Source organism: Misgurnus anguillicaudatus, unplaced genomic scaffold (genome assembly GCF_027580225.2).
Source record: "Misgurnus anguillicaudatus unplaced genomic scaffold, ASM2758022v2 HiC_scaffold_29, whole genome shotgun sequence".
NCBI classification, from domain to species: Eukaryota; Metazoa; Chordata; class Actinopteri; order Cypriniformes; family Cobitidae; genus Misgurnus; species Misgurnus anguillicaudatus.
The window spans coordinates 2537299-2543207 of record NW_027395279.1 but is presented as its reverse complement, the minus strand read 5'-3'; the positions used below and the strand labels follow the sequence as shown (position 1 = coordinate 2543207).

The window sequence follows — 5909 nt, the reverse complement described above, 5'->3', positions numbered from 1 at the left end:
GGAGTTTATAAAAAAGTATAATTTAAGCTCTCTATAACATCTTTTTTCATTATGACAGTAACTAATGTTCACCTCTTAATAAACTTCCAAGTGTCTGCTTTCAAATGAGACCAAACTTATGCTTTTAGTGCAAAGACTTCATAAACTGTATCTATTTTAGTTTGGCTATGACAGTTTTTGTGGGGGGGTTCGGAAAATGGAATGAGGGCTAACAGGTTAATGACCTTTAAATGTAGTCTATTCAAATAGCAGTTACAACAACAGTCAAACTTAGAATATTTTACTGATATATTAAAGTACTGTACTAAAATTTCACCGTTAAAACAGTCAAGAAATTAGATATACAAACACACAAGACTATAGCAATGGAACTGTTGAACTGTTAACCCCAATATTGTACAGAAATGATAACCAAAGGCAATATTACTAATGCAATTAATTAGTAGAGTATAAGCAAATGTGAAAAGACTCAGATATAAATGTAATACGTTTCAAAGATGAACTTCAAAAACAATTTTTTTTTTACTGATATATTAATGACTTTTAAAAGTACTGTAATGTGTATTATCTATTATAAGCAGTCTAAAAGACTATAGGAAATTATGTAATTTTAAAACTATAGTAAATTATTGTGTGTGTTGATGGTGTTGATTTCCCAACGCAGTCCTCTAATCAACGTTGCTTTGTGAAGACACTCAAGGCAGCAGGGCACACTGGAGCTGTAGGTAGTTCTGTTCTCACTTTTTCTGTCAAAGCAAAAAGTTAAAGGGACGTTCTGTTTTGGGGAAAGTCGGTGTATGGGGGTTAGGGCAACAGATTGGTTGGGTGGGGTAAAAAATTGGGTCGTTTTTTTTTGGGTAGAAATTGTAGGCTTTGTTTTTTTAGTTGAATCGGTGATTTTTTTGGTTTCCTGGCAGTTTTTAAGAGGCAAGCTGCTTGGGTATGCATGGCATGTTTTGCAGTGTTTAAATGCGGTTTGGATGCGTTTGAAGAGGAAGCAAGCAAGCAAAGCAGCAACGTTTTGAAATGCGCAGCCAGGTGTTTGTGAAGTAAAAGTACAGAATAGAAGAGAAGCAATGATTTTAGCAAGATAAAAGTTTGAAAGAAAATGTATATAAAGGTCAGGACAGGACATGACAAACAAACACAACACAAAGAGAAAAAAAACAAGTTAGTTACATTCTAAAGTCAAAATAGCACGCATATTACAGAATGATTAACAGTACATACTTAATTGTACAAAACATATTGCAGGACAAAAATAAGTTAAAATTTTTGTTTAAACTCAAAGTATTAAGATCATATTAAAACTACACTCTAATATCAGTTTTTGAAAAGGCTGAATTATCTTGGTTACACAGAATATAGGTCCAGTCTGTATGTCCATTCTGTTAAGGGTGGGGCAGTCAAAAGCTGATGCTCTGTACAGTGTTAAGTGTATGACACAAACTGACTCTGATTTCTTCTTTTAAAATCATATAATATTTTTCATTTTCCATGCAAACTGCTGATTAAATTTAATAGTGTATGTTCCTTCATGGAGGTCATAAAGTAACCAGGCAGTGAAAATCAATTGTGCATTGCAGTTACTAGATGCTACCTTTAAACCATATTGGCTTTGCCATTTTGGCAGAAACAAGGATGTGACTACACATGGGTTTGTTGTGTTCAGATTGACTAGACAGCAGGACGATGTATGATCTTATGTTTTGGGCATGTAATGCGCAATATTCTGACAGCCAGGTATGTGATATGTAGTAATTTTTTAATCTGTACAAATTTTATGTTGAGTAATATTATTCAGCCTTAGGAAAATTATTTTAATAAAATCCCAGTCATCTCTCCCCCATTGTTAAAGCAATAGTTTGTCTAAAAATTAAATTTTTATGTTTATCAGCTTACCATCAGGCCATCCGAATTGTAGGTGACTTTGTTTCTTCAGTAAAACACAAATGTAGATTTTTAACTCCAACCCTTCAGTCTCTCAGTGAATATGCATGTGGATGGTATTAAAATTTGATAGAGAAAAATAACTCTGCGGCTCGTGACGACACATCAATGTCCTAAGAGATAAAACTGAACCAACAGGTTGCGAACCAACTTCATAGGTGCATACTGCCACCTATTGTATCGGGTGCACTGCATGAGGGTGCATAAGCACTATACGGGGCACCGATATAGTAGGTGGCGGTATGCTCTTATGAAGTTGGTTTGCAACCCACCCTTAAACACCAAGAAGAAGATGTGTACACACGTACTCCTTTAGGCATAGTGCTGTATTGAAGGTAAAAAAATTATATAAATACTTTTCGGTTTCTTGCACAAACCGATCGTTTCGTATCTTAGGACATTGAGTTGTCGTCATGAGCCGCAGAGTTTAATTTGGATTTGTCTGTACATTCCTCTAAGTTTTGTTACCACCCACATGCATTATACATCTGACAGACTGAAACAGTTGGGAGTTAAAAATCTATATTTGTGTTTTACTGAAGAAACAAATTCACCTACATCTTGGATGGCCTGGGGGTAAGCTGATAAACATAAGATGAATTATTGCTTTAAATGTGAAATATGTAACTGTTACTTACAAAGATGAATTAGATGTCCAATCTAGGAAAAACAAAATCAACAAAAACGACAAATTAGTTCAAAGTAGGCATGACCACATTTACAGTGTATTTAGAAAGTACTTAAACCCCTTTACTTTATTTGCAAATTTGTTATGTTTGCATTAATCCTTTTTATAATTTATATATACCTCAAGAATTTAAAATTACAAATTCACCTACATCTTGGACGGCCTGGGGGTAAGCTGATAAACATAAGATGAACTAATGCTTTAAATGTGAAATATGTAACTGTTACTTACAAAGATGAATTAGATGTCCAATCTAGGAAAAACAAAATCAACAAAAACGACAAATTAGTTCAAAGTAGGCATGACCACATTTACAGTGTATTTAGAAAGTACTTAAACCCCTTTACTTTATTTGCAAATTTGTTATGTTTGCATTAATCCTTTTAATAATTTATATATACCTCAAGAATTTAAACTTATATTACTTTCCAAAGATAATGCAGTTGTCACAATATTAAACACTGTGGACTGGTTTCACAGACAAGCCTATTAAGCATCTTTAAAAAGCACTCCTTTGAAGAAGACATTACTGGTGTGTATCATAAGACAAATCAATGGCACTGGCATATCTTAAGATGTGTTTTACTAAACCTTGTCTGTGAACCTGGGGGTGTGTTAATAAAAGTCCCATGTCAGATGCAGCTTTTCAATGCCTAATTAAAATGTTCTGACTCAAAAAAAAAAAAATTTTAAATCATTCTCATTAATCAACATCTAGTACCCCATAATGACAAAGTGAAAACTGAATTTAAGACATTTCTGTAAAATGTTTTAAATGAAAAAAAATAATTTCACATTTACTTAAGTATTCAGACCCTTTGCGATAACACTAGAAATTTTGTTTAGGTGCCATTTATTTGTGTTGATCAATGCCGAGATTTTCTACACCTTGACTCGAGTCCACTGAGATATCCTCACTAAAACCTTATCAAAATGACCCTAAGCAAAGAACAAGGACAACACAGTAGTGGTTTAGGGACAACTATGCGAGAAGTGGACCAACCAAAGCCCTGACTTCAACCTCACCAAGCATCTCTGGAGAGACCTGAAAATGGCTGTCAGCCGACAGTTCACATCCAAACTCACTGAGCTTGAAAGGATTTAAAAGGAAGAATGGCAGAAATTCCTTCAATCCAGATGTGCAAAGCTTGTTGCGTCATTCCCAAAAAGACTCGAGGCTGTACTTGCTGCAAAAAGTGCTTCAACTAACTACCAAGTAAAGTGTCTGAATAATTTCATTTTTTTTTCTTCTTTTAAATACATTTAGACATTTCCAAAATCCTGTTTTCAGTTTCTCATAATGGGGTACTGAGTGCAGATTAATAATAAGAGGGGCGGGGGGGGGGGGGGATTATTGTAGTATCAGATTGAGACCTAACAAAATTGAACTGTGTAGGGGGTCTAAATAGTTTCTAAATACAAAGGTCCACAATGTGCAGTATTATGTCATTCAAACTTCAGTGTTTCTGCTGTCCTATAATAATTGGTAAAAATTAAGTCTTGATCTTATTTAGTCGTACCCAAAATGATCTAGTTAGTCACATATGCTTCAGAATAAACAAGTAATTATATGATATTCCTGTTCAAAATGTTCCCTTTCCTGTGGTATTAATGTAAAGATTGTTAATTTAATAAATTATCGCATCAGGCAACACAATAGAACCTAAACTGTAAAATGCCATCTTCAGAATTAAATTTTTTTTTTAACTCACCCCCTTGTCATCCAAGATGTTTGTCTTTCTTTGTTCAGTTGAATACAACCAGACCTATATTAAATAATACCCTGGCTGTTCCTTGCTTTGTAATGGCTCTGATCAGAGACCAAATGTTTAGAAGCTCCAAAAACTGCATCCATCCATTATTAAAGTAATCAAAATTTAATGTATCCAGTGGGTTAATAAAAAAACAATTCATATTTTGACCTTTTAGTTACAAAACATACCTTAAATAAACAGACAATAAAACATTTAGTGTCTAACGACTGTCAGTTTTGTCACAACTCATGATGAAACACAAGAACCAATAAGATTTTACATACCACTATATTTAAATCTATAGTTGATTTTGTTTTATAAAATTACGTATATGTAACTAATCACTAAAAGTGCTCAGAACTAAACTTTTTCTTATAAACCTTATACTTTGCTTCTAAATACATTTATTAAACCACTGGGTTGTATATGGATTACTTTAATGATGGATGGATGGACCTTTTTGAGATCGTAAATGTTTGGTCCATGATCAAACTTATTACAAAGCAAAAAGGAGCCAGGATATTAATAATTAGAACTCTGATTGTGTTCAGCTGATGAAAAAAAGGCATAAACACCTTAGATGACTTAGATGGGGCTAAGTAAAAAAATCTATCATTTTTATTTCTGAAGGTGGAGTACATCTTCAATAAAGTCAGTTTTACTTTCAAACTAGGAGTGTAACGGTTCTCGGTAAAGAATCGAATCGTCCTGTTTTCCGCCCACAGTTTGGGACGCACGTGCACCGTGTTTAATTCTACCACACATTTCTATTATAGTTTGGTGAAAAAACGATGCATAAAAAAGCTAATGTATGGTTCTGAATAATCTCTGCATGTGTTAAGGTGAGAGTACCTGTCCAATCAACTCGAAGTATGCAAATTTGTTGTCAACCTCACAGTTCATCCTCGCGTGTTTGTGTGTTTCACAGACCGTTTAGCACAGCAAACGAAGGAGAAAAGACGCTAACAGAGTGATGCCCAGCTGCATTTAAGTCTACTGCAGCAGCGATGCTCAAGAAAATGTGGACAAAACTGTAAAATTCGGAAGTGCTGTATGCCTAAGGCAATACATCTAATATGACGAGTCGCTTTACACGTCATCACCAGGGTTTTGTTGATAGCACACGATCGCAGGTGAGACAGAAACAGCACAAATTGCCTTCTGTGTTTGAATTTTAACAAACCTATCTTCTTGCAAAAAAAAAACTTGAAGATAGCGGCATAGAATATAAAAAGTAACCCAGTGTTCTAAGCTATTTTATGTTCATATTAAATTGCACAGTAAAGCTGGTATAGTATAATAATACAAGTGCTCTTAAGTGAAAATGTTGATTTTGGCAGAGGTTAAAAACGGCTTAGGTTTTTATTTTTGTAAAGCAGCCTGTTGTGACCAATGTGTACTGAAACTGTGACCCTAAGCCGTGATACGCACCGAAACGTGAGTAATTTGAACCGTTACACCCCTATTTCAAACATGCTGAAATGGCCAAAACTGACAAACAACAATAAACATTGGTA

At 34.4% G+C, this 5909-nt stretch overlaps 1 long non-coding RNA gene across 1 annotated transcript; it reads right to left on the bottom strand.

Moving 5' to 3' along the window:
• Positions 1-222: 222 nt before the first annotated feature.
• Positions 223-5619, bottom strand: LOC141362806 (uncharacterized). The gene is made up of 3 exons (XR_012368391.1): positions 2870-5619; positions 2589-2610; positions 223-935 (listed from the first exon to the last, which is right to left on the bottom strand). It is a non-coding gene; the product is annotated as an uncharacterized lncRNA (long non-coding RNA).
• Positions 5620-5909: the final 290 nt, after the last annotated feature.